Source organism: Rousettus aegyptiacus, unplaced genomic scaffold, assembly GCF_014176215.1.
Source record: "Rousettus aegyptiacus isolate mRouAeg1 unplaced genomic scaffold, mRouAeg1.p scaffold_m13_p_4, whole genome shotgun sequence".
NCBI classification, from domain to species: Eukaryota; Metazoa; Chordata; class Mammalia; order Chiroptera; family Pteropodidae; genus Rousettus; species Rousettus aegyptiacus.
Genome location: NW_023416307.1, coordinates 102,694,023 through 102,709,104, shown reverse-complemented (window position 1 = coordinate 102,709,104; position 15,082 = coordinate 102,694,023). Strand labels below are relative to the sequence as shown.

The window sequence follows — 15,082 nt, the reverse complement described above, 5'->3', positions numbered from 1 at the left end:
TTGACTTTGGGTGTTGAACACATAATGCAACATACAGATAATGTGTTATAGAATGACACACGTGAAACCTTTGTAATTTTATTAACCAATGTTACCCCAAAAATTTAATAAAATTTATTTATAAAATAAGTAAATAAATGAAAGTTATAAGTAAAGACAGAAAAAAAGTCTCTATAGGTAGAGACTTGCAATTAAATTCAGCCCCATGTTAAGTGGCTGAATTTAATTGCAAGTAATCACTGGATTTACTTGAAACATACCATGCTGCCTGGCTCCCTAAATCTGAAAAATCACTTCAGCATTGTTTCTTAAGTAGAATCTGATCTGTCAGTTATGTTATAGAGCAGTGTCTCTCAGACTCTAATTATATTTAAATCACTTTGGGATCTGGTTAAAATGTAGATTTGTATTCAGTAGGTCTAGGTGGGGCCTTGAGATTCTGCATTTCTAATGAGCTCCTGGGTAGCACAGATGCAATGGGTCAAGGACAATCCATCAGGTAGCCTGGGTATGGAGAAAAAAATTATCAGTACCAAGTGTGAATAAATTGGGGGGGGGGGATGGGGAAAGTAGCATGTTGAGGTAGATAGGTGGCAAGACAGCCCTCATCAATTTCTTCCCTCTGTGCACATCACTGTGCCCCATGTTAAGTGGCTGAATTTAACTCTTCTCAACTTCGATGTGGGATATCCTTAGCATACGGTTGACAAATAGAATGTGAGAGAAGTCACATTCTGAACTTCTAAGGCCTGGAGAGGTCATGTGTAGGTCCTCCAGTCAATGATCTCAAAGAGCCCCCAGACAATAACAGTCTCCGCTGCCAGCCCTGTAAGTAAGCCATCTTGGACATCTAGGCCCATTGAAGCTTTAGATGACTGAAGATCCAAACTGACTACAGTCTCATGAGAAACCCCAGCAAAGGCCAAACAGCTAAGCCCAGTTGACTCACAAATTAAGATATCGTATTGTTGTTTTCAGCTACTAAATTTTGAACAATGGATAACAGGAACGGATATTGTTAAGCAAGTGGTTAAGAGTGTGTGCTCTAAATGTCAAATGTGAATTGATATGATAGTGTCAGATGGGTACTAGACTTACAGGGGAATCATTCTGCTGTACACCTGAAACTAATATAATATTGAATGTCAACTATAATTAATTTTTTTAAATTTTTTAATGAGTGGACTAACATAATCCTGACTCTGTTCTTCTTATCTATGTAGGTATAAGCAGTGACTTAACTCATCTGTCCCAGTTTCTTCATTTCTATGGTGTGGATAATAATATTAACAATCTCACATCATGGTCCTTAAAACCACATATAATTACGTTGCATATAAAAAGCACAGCATACAGTACCTCACAACAACAACACTATTATCATTATTCTCATCATCATCATCTTTACTATTACCACCAACAACACTACTACTACTGTTGATATTATTATTGTTTCTTACCAGGTTTAGGAGGAGAAAGAGAAAGATCTCTTACTTGGTCTTTATGAAAAAGCCAATGAAAACCAAAAACAAAAATGGTCACTTTATATAGTGTTTAGAATAATGCCATTTACACAGTATATGCTTGGCACATATTAGCTGTTATTATAATACAGCTTTTTCTTATTGTCAGTATTCTTGGGTACACTATTTCAGTGTTCTATCAACTATTCAAATTTTCAAGATATATTCAGACCCTTCATTATCTCTAAGGTAATGATTCCTAGAAGTAACACACTTTTAATTATTTAGTGTATGCCCATTAATTCATTCAATAACTATAAAGTGTCAGCAATATGACAGACTTTTGATAAGGACTGAAGATATAGCAAGAAAGACAGACAGATATTCAGTAAGCAATTAAAAGGGTAAAATTAGAATTAAAAAAAAAAAGAGAGAGAAAAGCAAGATAAGGCTGTGCTGTATACATTAGAAAAATCTAATATGACCTGAGATTGAGATGTATCCAGAAAGTCATTTCTGGTCGAACTAAGATCAAAAGGAAGAATGAGTAAAAATGTGCTAGCAAGTCAAAGTGACACAGTTGGGTGGGTGGAAGTGTGAGGTGGTAGTGTCCCTTGCAGAAGACTCAGCCTGAGCAAATGTCCTGAGCTAGAATGGAGCATGGATCCTCCAGGAAATAAAGTAGACAGAGTGACTGGATATAGGGAGAAAAGCTTGAGAGGAGCCTGGAAAAGTAAACAGGGCCACTCAGAAAGTTCTTTCCACACTCATATGAGGATTTTGACTTTTTCCTAAGGGTATGTAGAATACTGTGAAGGCTTTAAAGTAGAGAAGTGACATAGAATGGTGTGTTTATTGTTTCTTTGTTTAGATGACTTTGGCTGTTGTGTATAAAAAGGACAGAAGGGGTATGTGTATGAGAGGAAATTGCTATAGCCCAGGAAGATAATAGCATAGACTAGGAAATGGTGGCATGGGTAGAAAGAAATATAACCTGCCATTGGATAATGATCCTCAATTGGTAGCCAACTAATTGAATTTTTCCAAAGGATCCACTTGAACCTTATGCTACTCTAGAGAGCATCACCTACTGTGACTCAGATTACCAATCCCTTGCTTGGTAGTAAGTACACCCCTCACTAACAGTGGCTTGAGGGTCAGTCCTCGGTATTGTAAAATAGTTTAGAGAATATTAATCAGAATTTGAATCTTGGCTCAGCAGTTATTGTTTGTCATATGAACTTGGAAAAATCACTTCCCTGTGCCTCAGTTTTCTCATTTATAAAATGGGTATAAGAATAGTGTCTACCTCATAGATTACTGAGGATTAAAAGTGTGGAAAGTATTTATACAGCATCTGGAATGGAGAGAATCTTCAATAATAATTCTAATTATTTTGTAATCATTTATTTCTCACATACATATTGAGGCAGGCACTAGGATTTAAAGGTGAATTAATTAGTGTTACTTATAATCTCCAAGTGTTAGATTACTAATCACTGGGATAAACAGGTGCTGAGGGGCCAAGAACATTTCTGCAACTGTGCAAAATATAATCACCAAAAAAAAAAAAAAAAAGCACAATGAGGATGGTGGGTCCAAGTAGCTGTATCTCAATAAAGAAGAAAAATTTCTTATTTTAAGAAAAAAAAAAATGACCAAAGTGACCACTGACTGTAAACATCGAGGTTTCAGAGCCCAAAATGTCACTGCAAATGCAAGATCTTTAAAAACAAAAACAAAAACAAAAACAAAACAGATTCAAGTGGAGGATTTTTTAAAGCCTACTTTGGATTACAAAAATGCCTCCAAAGTTATGTTGTTTGGTGGCTTTCTTTTTTTTTTTTCTTCCTTTCCTTCCTTCATTCTTTTCTCTCTCTCTCTCTCTCTCTCTCTCTCTCTCTCTCTCTCTCTCTCTCTCTCTCTCTTTCTTTCCTTCTTTCCTTCTTTCATTCTTTCATTCTCTCTCTCTCTCTCTCTCTCTCTCTCTCTCTCTCTCTCTCTCTCTCTCTCTCTCTCTCTTTCTTTCTTTCTTTCTTTCATTTTGAGAGGCAGAGAGATGGAAATATTTTAGTAGCCACCATGTAGAAGGAAACACTTGAAGTACTGCCTATGTCTGAGTGATCGACTGCCAGGGTGATTGACTTAAAATAGTCTTCAGAAACTTTCATGAGTATAGGAGAAATTTTTTAACACTTACTGAGAAATAGAACCTTGAAAGTTGGTCTCCAGCAAACAGGATTTTTGACATGTATTGGCTGGAGCCTAGAAGTACATTATCTCTCTCTTACTTTTGCAAAAATCTTTCCCCTTTATCCTGATATAAACTAAAAGAGTCAACTTTATGGCATGAAAATGAAAACTGTGGACATCTTCTAAAAGATACATTTTCTCCCAATTCTCATGAAACAGCTTGAGTATTAAAATATCTTTTGAGATCCATGCAGATTTTTCATTTATACTAAGCAACTCATTTTATTTGTCAGGGCCAAACTGATAGGAATTACAAATATTTTGGGCAGTATTTTCGATGGAAACTCTTTATACACTAATTAAAAAAAAATAACTGTTTGCTGAAGCATTCGTATTATTCATAATATATTTTGGCAATGACATGACTTAACTAAATCATGAATTCTCAGGAGGAAGGATATTTTTGCCTTTTGTTTTTCTTTATTATTTGTGATTCTTTCTTTTCTTTATTTCTTTCTCTATCTTTCTTTTTGTCTTTCTTTATTGCATAGAAACACACTAAAACTAAAATTCTTGAATTAACATCTTAATTCAACCTTCAGTTTAACCATAAAAATATAAGTATAATAATATATTTCAAAGTTTTAATAGAAATGAGGTATTTGGTAAAATCCCATTATTTTTATAGTTAGGGAGATGAATTTATGAATAAAGGAAGTGACTTCTCAATATCTCACAGTTAATTAATGAAAGCAAAAGGTGAGAAAATTTGTATTTGTCAGGATTCTCTTGGTTTACAGTGACAGAAAACCCAATTTAAACTGTCTTTTTTTAAGGGGTAAGAGGGATTTTTGGTTTACATACAAGAAAAATCCAGTGGTAAAACTTAGTTGAGGAAGTGGATAAAACACAAGCAACCAGTAACAAGTAAACTGCAGATTTTATCAAGATATAATCTCCATTGATGTCATTGTGCTGTTTCTAATCAGCTTTTGGTTGTGCCTTCCTTCTTAGGTTCTTTTAGGTGGTCCTGGACAGATCCAGTTTCATATTTTTCTGTAAGATAGGGGAAAATGGGTCTCTATATAATTTTTGGGATCAACTTGGTTTGGGCTGATGAATTCAGCATGTTATGTTATTTTCTAAGCAAGTGCTTCTCAAAGTCTCTTTCCTGAAAGACTTTTTTGTTATTTTTTAAATAATCTGTCATTGACCAATACTTTTGTGAAATATAATTTAAAATGAATTAGAAAAAAAGTGAAAGGAAAACAAACAAACTTACAAAATTATTATTAGATTACACAGACAAAATTACTCTGCAAAATTGGTATAAAATTTTCTAAACAATTACTCTCAATTTCTATATTTATCTTGTTGCAGGCCAATAACAGTCACACCTTGTGGAGCAGTGCTCTCAGCCAGGGGTCAGAAAACTACAACTCACAGACCAAGTGTGGTCCATCACCAGTTGTTAGCAAAGTTGTAATGGAACAAAGCCATGTCCATTTGTTTACATAATTTAGGCTGCTTTCATGATATAATGACAGAGTTAAATAGTTAGACGGAGACTACATAGCCTATGAGGTGGAAATATTTTCTATCTGGCCCTTTACAGAAAAAAAAAGTTTGCCAGTTCTTACTGTGAGCAATCACTGTAACCTGAAGAACTTTATTTATGAGGAGACAAGGAAAAGTTACATGTCCGCTCCTGAAACATATAGATGGAGAGTAGGAATTGGATGATTCTCCAAAAAAGTTAAGATTCATCTACCAAAAGAAAGAAATTATTTTAGGAATCTAAAGACCTTCAAGTATCTAATATAGAATTTAGATCTTTCTACTCTTAATTTTCTCTTTTATTGATTCTACTTAAAACTGAATTACTATATAAAATGAACAATGCAAAGTCAAAACATGCCTTAAGTGATTCAGGCCAAAACCAAGACTCAATAGTATTGTTATTTCAAATCCTTTGAGGAATAAAAAAATAAAATAAGCAAAAGAATATATAAATAATTTTAAAATGTTATAAGAGAGTTGATGATACCTACCATGAGAGTATATAAAACATAGTATATAATCATACTTATAAAATACTTACTTAACTCTCCAGAAATAGAGTTTATATTTATTTGGAAAATATTAATAAATATATACCATAAATATCTAAACACTGTGCTAAATATCAGTCCTTTCAAGAGACTTAGAAGGACTTAGAAGGTCAGTGGGTAATTAAATAAAATAACTGCAGGTTATAATTAAGCTATCATTTGACTATAGCAAATAGGAGTAGAAATAGAAATTCATAACGCGAGGTTCCTTTTAGCAAGCAAGGCATCTACAGGAAAGTAACATTGAAGCAAAGTTCCACGAGAAGAGGAGCAACCAGCCAAGAGAAGTATAAAATACAAACACTCCCAGCAGTGGGAGAAGCTGGTGCCAAATCCTTGAGGCAGAGAAATCTTAATCTGTTTTAGGAAAGGAAACAGTGTGGTTGCAGCAAAGTAAGCAAGAATAAAAACCATCCAAAGAACTTTGGGAAATTAGAAGCCAAATCATTCAGACAAATTTTTTACTGAGTCAGTAAAGTGGAAAGACATTAAAGGGGATGATGTGGTTTGATTTACTTTTTAAATAATCATTTTTGAATGAGTCATAAAAATGATTGACTAATATTTAGAGCAATGTTTAAAGCAATTTAAATATATTGTTACTTAATCCTCACAGAAACCCTATTATTAACTCCATTTGACAGATAAGGATTATTATTATTATTCTTTTTATTACCTGCTAGGAAAAATAAATTTTGGTCTTCTTGTGTTTTAGAACACACAGGAACAAAAACTATCATCAAACACAAAATAGTTGTTAATGGATCCTGGTCTACAGTACCTATATATCTTGATTTATGGTCATTAGATCTAATCATTTCAGACAATGGATTAAATGTTCACTGTTTAAACATATTATTAAACATCAAGTAACTGTATAGAAGCAGAACTTATTCCTAAAAACATAGATGAACATAGACAGACTAATAATTATAGGCAAGTAGAGACAATTTCAACCACTAGCAGTAAAGTAGATGATGCGAAATTATATTTGCCTCAGAGAGGACCCATGCTCCTTGTCCTCCCCCGCATGTATTTTATCTGCCACTGTCACCTTCCTCCTCCCAAAATCAAACAGTTCCTTCTTGACTCTCTTAGAAATATAACATGCAAAAAGCTAGTGTTGTAGAAACTGGCGTTGGCCAAGTTTAAAAACTCAAAGTCAAACCATAAATTATTCCAACCCCAAAAAAACTGAAGACATGTATTCAAGTCAAAATTCTAAGGAAAATCTTTATAGTAGCACTATTCAAAATAGCCGAAAGGTAGAAATAACCCAAATGTTCATCAATGGATATATATATATATATATATATATATATATATATATATATAGAAAATGTGATATAGCCATGCAATAGAATATTACTCAGCCATAAAAAGGAATAAAGTACTGATGCACACCATAACATGAATGAACTTCAAAAACATTATCCTATGTGAAGGGGCCAAATGTAAAAGGCCATATATTGCGTTCTTCCATTTATATGAAATGCCCAGAAAAGTCAAATTTCTCGAGACAGAAAGAAGCTTAGTCATTGCCAGGGGCTATAGTAAGAGGGAAATGGCAAGTGATGCTTAACTGGTACAAGGTATCCGTTTGGGATCACAAAAATATTCTGCAGTCAGTGACGGTAACTGTACATTGCAAATGCACTAAAATTATACATTTATACACTTTAAAATGGCCAGTATGGTGTGTTTTAGTTAAGTGAATTTTATCTAATAATTTTTTTTAATTGTTCCAAGAATTATTCCCATGGAAAGACTTTTATGGCAAAAAGGTAATATGTGTTCATTTCCCCAGAAAGAAGCATCATTTTTCAACAATACATATTTTGGAAAGGAAGCCAGTGAAACAGCACTGATGGATTTGTTTTTGTATTTGAACTAAATGCTCAACGCTGCTAGAATGATTAAGTAAATAGTTGTTGATGATGATGATGACCTTCATGACAATGATAGCCATGGTCATAATCATTATCATTATACTATCATAATAATATAGTCTGGATAAACTTGATAACCACAGGAAAAAAAATAATCTAATGTACAGCAAACTGAATTTTTGTGCATATTTATTTGACTGATTTTTTTAAGATTATATATATAAATTTGTGGTGAACAGACAAGGAAAATATGAATAAATATATTTTAACCTCATTTATGTAAAAAGCAAAGGGTAAATCTTTCTAGCCATGGAGTTTGTGTATCCTTTTAGCCTGCTATAGATATTTTTCTGTAAGGATCTTTACTATATAACCAGGCTCCACTGGTTCATGAATTTGAGAGACGTCCTTGGAGTCAGGGAGAATTCCTAGAACATTTTAACTAAGATTTTAACTGGGATCCAACTATGACAAACACATTGTTTTGCAGTATCTGCCACTGGGACTTTCAGCCAACTTGATTAGTTTCACCTGGTCCACACAAGAGCATAGTCACAAGAGACCTGCAGCTGTCCCTGTCATGACAACATGTTTCAAGATTCCTCACAGCTGATTCTAAAACGAAAAGAAAATCCTCTACCAAATCTAAAAATGTGGTTATCAATCCTTTTTTCATTCTTTTACTGCACATTTACCATCTAATCTCTTAACATTTAAGCTAATAAACTTTAAAATATCCCCTGTCTGCCTCAACAAATTTATCAATGGCCATTTAAAAGTAAAAGTCTCTCCAAGGGTAGCAAGGGATAGTGGTTTCAGCCTTATGCTATGCTATCAAAGGATCGAAATATAACCAAGCATAATAATTACTCCTGCTAAAACTGAGGATGTCTGCTCAAAAACAAAGGTTACAAGGAAAGGCTTTCAGATTATAAAATTGGGGGTTATGTGGAATAAGAACAGAGTACATCTTGATGCAAGTAAAAGATAAGAAGTATTACATTCTGTTAAGCTAACTCCTACACATATAAAAGAGCAGAGTCAGGGCAGCAAATTGTTCTACTCAAACAGTTGACAGGGTTTTGGAGGATGCTGGAGTGTATAACTGCAGAGACACAGTTTAATTCTTTCAAGTGTTCAACCAAAATATATTTTGCGAACATAAAAAGTAAAAAACACTGTCCAGGGGATAATCATACATGTTATAAGCTGTATATTTTCCATGTCTGACTTTTAACAGGTTCTCTCATGCTTGACATTTTGAGGACGACTAAAACCTTGTAATTCCATTATTCAAGTCCAAAGTTCACATTTTAAATTCCTCCCCTGACCTTATATTATTTTTTTTCTATTTCTGTTCAAATAATTTCCTAAATTAACACACATTTATTAACTCAAAGCTTCTGTATCAGGAGTTCAGACATGTCTTAGCTGGATCCTCAGCTCAATGACTTACCAGACTGCAATCAAAGTGCCACCTGAGCTGTGTTCTCATCTGAAAGCACAACTAGGAAAGAATCCACTCTCAAGCTTATTCAGGCTGTTGACAGAATTTATTTCCTTGCAGCTGTCTGACAGAAGACTAGCTTCTTGCTGGTTGCCAGATGGAAGCCACTCTCGGGTGCTAGAAGCTGTTTGCAATTCACTACCACATAGCCCTCTCCATAGATAGTTTACAATATGGTTGCTTTGCTTCAAGACCAGCAGGAGAATCTCTCTCTTTTCAGTCTACAAAGATGGAGTCTTACATAAAGAAACATAATATTGGAAGTAGCATCTCCATCTCTTTTGTCATGTTCTATTTCTTAAAACCAAGTCACAAGTCCTGCCCACACTCAAGCAGAATGGACTGTATAAGAACATGAGTCACTAGTGGTCACCGTAGGGTGTGTTCCACACACACAACACAAATAGCAAATATGCTTTATCAATTTACACTTCAGGGTAGTTTCCAATATCTGAGAGCTGGTGTAAACTCTATGTGGCCAAAATTAGGGCAATACTGAATTCCTTTGGCCTGTATTTAGTTGTCTGATTGCTTCCTAATTAGTTCATTAGTGTCCAATAATTCAGGGTGAAATTGTTGTTTTTACATGAGAAAATGTTATATTTTAAAATATTTTTCATGTAGGTTAATTTTTCAGGTTGCTCTAACTTAGTGCCTAAGAGTCACTATCTCAGAGAGTTTGCCAGTTGAAATGTTCTTAAAAATGTCCTCTTTCGAAATGACTGAAATATAACCATTCATTTCATTTTAATCATTCTCAAAAGCAGTCATACTGCAAATGAATCAGAAACATGTATTCTTATGGAAATAGAGTACTCTAAATTGTTCCTAGGCTAGAAGATTTTTTTATGGCCTCATGTGAGGCCTGTGATCTGGGTAGAGTTTTGGATATTTGAATTCTAGGCTATGCATAGCAAATCATAGCATTGATGTTGCCATTCTGCCTTTCTCATCCATGGCAGATATTGATAATCAATCACAGTATTCTTTCTCCTCAGGTCTAGACCCAGCTTTGAGATCTAAACACTATGCCCTTGGCAGTGACTATTTTAGAACTCGAGTCAAAGCCTGTTGACCATCTTGTCTGCACTTATCTTACCATAACTTACCTAACTTACTACAGAGCCCACACTGGGCTTCAAAATTGAACTAAAGATGAGATAATCCACTCAAAAGCAAACAGCAAACATAGGCTGATAGAGAACAGTGATGAGATGAGTCGGAGGAGAGATCCCTGCTACTGGTGTTACTGAGATAAAGTAGAAAAAAGTTTTGTTGGAATAATATTTATATGAAAAAACAAGATCGGTATTCTTTTTTAAGTTATAATCTATGATCATCAGGTAGTCAGATCAGAGTAAACAAAGTTTTATGAAAACTAGCTAGAAATTTTTAGCTCTTCTTCCCTTCATCATACTCTTTAGCTATGCTTACCATTCAGCTGAGCTGTAGTAAGAAACACCGGATCTACAATGAGAAACAGATATTGTCTTACTAAATGATTATGGAGCTCACAAGATTTTTGAGTCTAAAATTGTTATATTTTCAAGAAGAGTACATTTGGTCTTATGAAGCATTGTAGTGTGGTAAATGCAGCTGTGGATTAGACACCTAGATTAGTAGCATATTTCACTGTGTGACCTTATATGAATCTCCTAACCTTCCCGAGCCCATTTCTCCACATGCAAAATGACAATAAGGATAATAATGTGTGACCTCTATAGTGCATAGAGAGATGGTGAAGTTATATAAACTAAGTCATGCCAAAGTGTTTGACCCCACAAGAAACATGATATCATATTATTTCAAAGTAATATTTATTCAGAAGCAAGCTCCTCTTTACAAAATATACAAAAATATCTAAACATGTATGTATTTGTCAGCACATGGTGCGATAACAAAATACACAGACTGGGCAACTTAAACAAAATAAATTTATTTTCTCACAGTTCTAGAGACTGAAAGCCCAAAATCAAAGTTCCAATTTCTGGTAAGGACTCTCTTCTTGGCTTGTAGAAGGCCTCCTTCTTGAGAGATATAGTGAGCTCTCTGGTGTCTCTTCTTATAAAGACTAATTCTATTAAATCATGGCCCCCCTCTTTTGACCTTAGTTATCCTTAATTACTTACTTATTTAAAATACAGTAATATTGGGAGTTAGGGCTTCAACCTATGGATTTTAGGGGACACAAACATTCAGTCCATAACAACATGAAAAAATATCAACTGTCCAGGAAGATATCTTGGGTTTTCCTTTATATTTTTTATAACATTTCTTGAGCTTTCACTGGGCATCAAGCTCTTCATAATTTTCATAGCTTTCAAGAACAGTTTTGTTCCTCTGTGGCAGGAACAGACTTAAACACCTGAGATGCATCCATGAATGAAACAGAAAATACTTATGCACTTGAAAAGCTTGCATTCTCATGGTGGTAATCAGACGAAACAAAACGAAACAAAAAACAAGACTGATAATAATATACATATTAAATTTGGAAATTATAAATTCATTAAAAAATAGAGTAGGTTATTTTGGATCCAGAGTGATGGAAAAAATGAGGTAAGTAATAATATCAAATAAAATAATACAAATAGAACTCATGGAACAAGTGAGAGATGAGAAAACACTAGATGATAAGAGAGTTGGCCAAGCAAGGGCATGGAAGAACAGATTAGAAGCAGCAAGAGATGCAAGGGCAGAGGCTTGAAGATGGGAGTATGATGGATGTGTTTGAGGATCAGTGCTGAGGCCAAAAATCAACACCGATCTTTCTGACCCAAGAATCAAACCTCCTAATCACTGTCACATAAATCTCTAGGTATTAATGTGTCACTATAAATCTCTACGTATGAAAGAGGAGAACTAATACTTATTGAGTACTTGCTATGTGTCAGGTGCAGTGCTGGGTGTTTTAAATATACTTTTTTGTTTAATTGTCCAAAAAAATTACTGAAGAAGCCTAGGGAAAGTTTGTGTTTCATGGTCCCACAGGGGAAAAAAAGGATGCAAGTTAGTCAGTGAGATGTCATCAGTATGTGTAGCCTTGCTAAAGTTCACTTCATGTTCATTCTGCCCTTCACAGAGGTCGAGGGAAAGCCGGTTATGGATTTAATTGAAGGACACTGGCCGGATTGCAGCCCTGTCTCCTGATATTCCACATTCCACTCTTCCACTAGGTTAAGCCATCATTAAGACAAAATGAATATGGTTCTAGTTTTATGTGTACAACAACAAAAAAAAGATTCCAAGTATTATCTGAATTTCAATTTAAATCCTTTGAGTAAGGACCAGTAATGACCATGAAAAATGGAATACTTTTTAAATCACTGTTATAATCCTAATTGTTTTTAAACCCCAAAGCTCCTTGAAAGGGTAATTCATCTAACCATTATCAGCCATTATCAACACATGAAAGTAACATTTTGGTTCAATCACTTTCAGAAAATGACAGAAAACTACACAAGGAAAAGCAAAAGAAGGTCCCCAGAATGTGGACACCACATGGGAAGCAAAGGACGAAAGATATACCAAAAAGAGATAAGATCTTGAAAGAGAAAATAAAATGGGGCTGAAAGGAACTGGACCCATTTTGTTGAGGCACCTGGCTCCAGAGGGCTTTTACAACTAGTTTATGCCCTTTCTGGACTCAAGGTGGGAAAGACCTACATTATATATAACTTTGAGTGCCCATTATCTCAGAATAAAGTTCAATGCCATGATTGTGCTTATATGACCCTAAATGATCTGTCCCCATATCCTTGCTCCATGCTTCCTCTAGACATATGCAAAAAGTTGGTCCTCTGCAATCAATGCTCTTTCCTTTCCTGCCCTGCTTTACTATCTCCTAACAGAACTCTTTCTAAATCTTCAATAGGCCTTATAACACTAAACCACAATTACTCATTAGCTATATTGTCACCCCAATTAGACTCTGAGCAACTCAAAGAATGAACAGTGCCTTGCCCACTTTTGCATTCCCGATGCTTAGCACTTTGCCTGATACTAATAGACTTTCAGGTAATAAAGTGATTGAGTACACACACATAATTATATACAGAAATACAGATATACATAGCCCTTTGTGATATTTTTCCTTTCACTCAGAAAGTAGAGTTTCCTCAAATGAGAATTCAGACCCAGTCATACCACCTCAAGCTTTAGGAAGCACAATTTAAACCTCCAGTCTCTTGAAGAGCTGCTTACATCCTTGCTAACCCAGAGAGCCACCAGGGGTTGACTGGGTACAACAAAACATTTCTCAGCTGCACATCTCAGGGCATAAGCCTTAGCCATCTATGCTCATAACTTTCCATAAAATATTAACAAGTTTTATATTGCATCTAAAATTTAGAATTAATGTACTTCTTAGAATAAAGAAACTGAGACTTCAAATGTTGAGTAAGTCAAACCAGGTGACAGTTAATTAACAAGAGTGGAAACTTACACTAGGGAATTTTGATTCCCAATTCTTTCCACTGTGTCATTGGACATAGTAAAGGGGAAAAATAAATAAAACAAAAATAAAAATTCAAGGCGACAGATTTATTGAACTCTATCAAAGAGTAAAGAAAAGAAGTAGGCAAGTTATTATTTTACTTTGGCTATCTTTGGGCTTCTTTGGTAAATATAAGTTAGAAATTTGCTTTATGATATGAACCAGCTCTTTACAAATCTCAAGATTTTGTACCTTTTGACTTCAGTCTGTTCTTGCTTATTCAGAAGAATAAGAGGACGGTCAGGTATCTATTGTATTGGTTTTCCAGAGTGTCTGTAAAGAAGACTCAAATGCAAATGATTTCCTCCACTCTGCTAGCTATTTTCCTGACCCCAAAAGGAGAAAAACTCGTTAGATCTTTTCAATCATATTTCATTTGTTTTGCACATTCAAAATTATACCCATTGCTATTTTTTAAATAAACATATAGTATAAATATCTGGATAGCAATAAATATGGAAATAAGGCTCATCTTGATATGATGAATTTAAAGATGAAGTTAAAGGTATAAAAAAAATCCAAAATAATACTACTAGCAAATGCAGTTGCCATAAATGTTACTAATGTAATTATATTAAAAAATTCAATAAGTTTCTAATATATTTTTACTCACAGACAAGTTGAAATAACTCGTACCTTCTAGGGCTTGGTTAGAAATAAACTAGATAAGGTAATCATTTTTATATTAAAATAATAAAACATAAATTAATTTGAATAGAATCAATAGGGTGTGAGCTGAGTAAATATCGTGAGTTTTTCATGCTGAAAAAATGATTCAAAGGAATCTCTTACTCTAAATATTAAGAATAATTTTATATATATACATAGATATATGTATATATATATGCTCTTAATTTTTTAAATGGTATTTGTTAAATACAGATTAATAGTCATTGGACATAATTTTTTAAAATTTATTTATTTTAATTAGTTTCAAGTATGCAGTACTTTGGTTAGACATCTATATAGTTCATAAAATAATCTTCCCAATTACTCCCCCTCTTCCCCTGGCCCTCCATTTAGCTAATGCTAACTGCATTCCCTTGTGCTTTCCTCTCCATCCCTGTGACCATCCGTTAGCTACTAATGTGTACTTTTTTAACCCTTCGCTCCATTTTTCTAGCCCCTCAAGCCCCCCTCCCATGTGTCCATCACCCAATTGTCCAGTATATTTGCGAGTCTGTTTTTGATTAGTTTGTTCTTTTTATTTCTTAGATTCCGCATATAAGTAAAATTATATAGTGTTTATCTTTCTTCGTCTGTCTTAAATACCTTCTAGGTCCATCAAAGCAATAGCTTTTCCCATCCTCTTCCTTTTCATATATAGAGGTCTTGTTTTCTTATCCTTTCAGCCATTCTTTCTTTTGGTTGGTGCACTTAATTCTTTTCCATTTAAGGTACTTATTGATAGATAATGCGGCTGT

General features: G+C 34.3%; 1 protein-coding gene across 2 annotated transcripts in view; it reads left to right on the top strand.

Annotated features, from left to right (window-relative positions):
• The window catches only part of TAFA1 (TAFA chemokine like family member 1), a 499,612-nt gene that overhangs the window by 452,415 nt on the left and 32,115 nt on the right, over window positions 1–15,082 (top strand). The gene's annotated exons all lie outside the window — the stretch shown is intronic.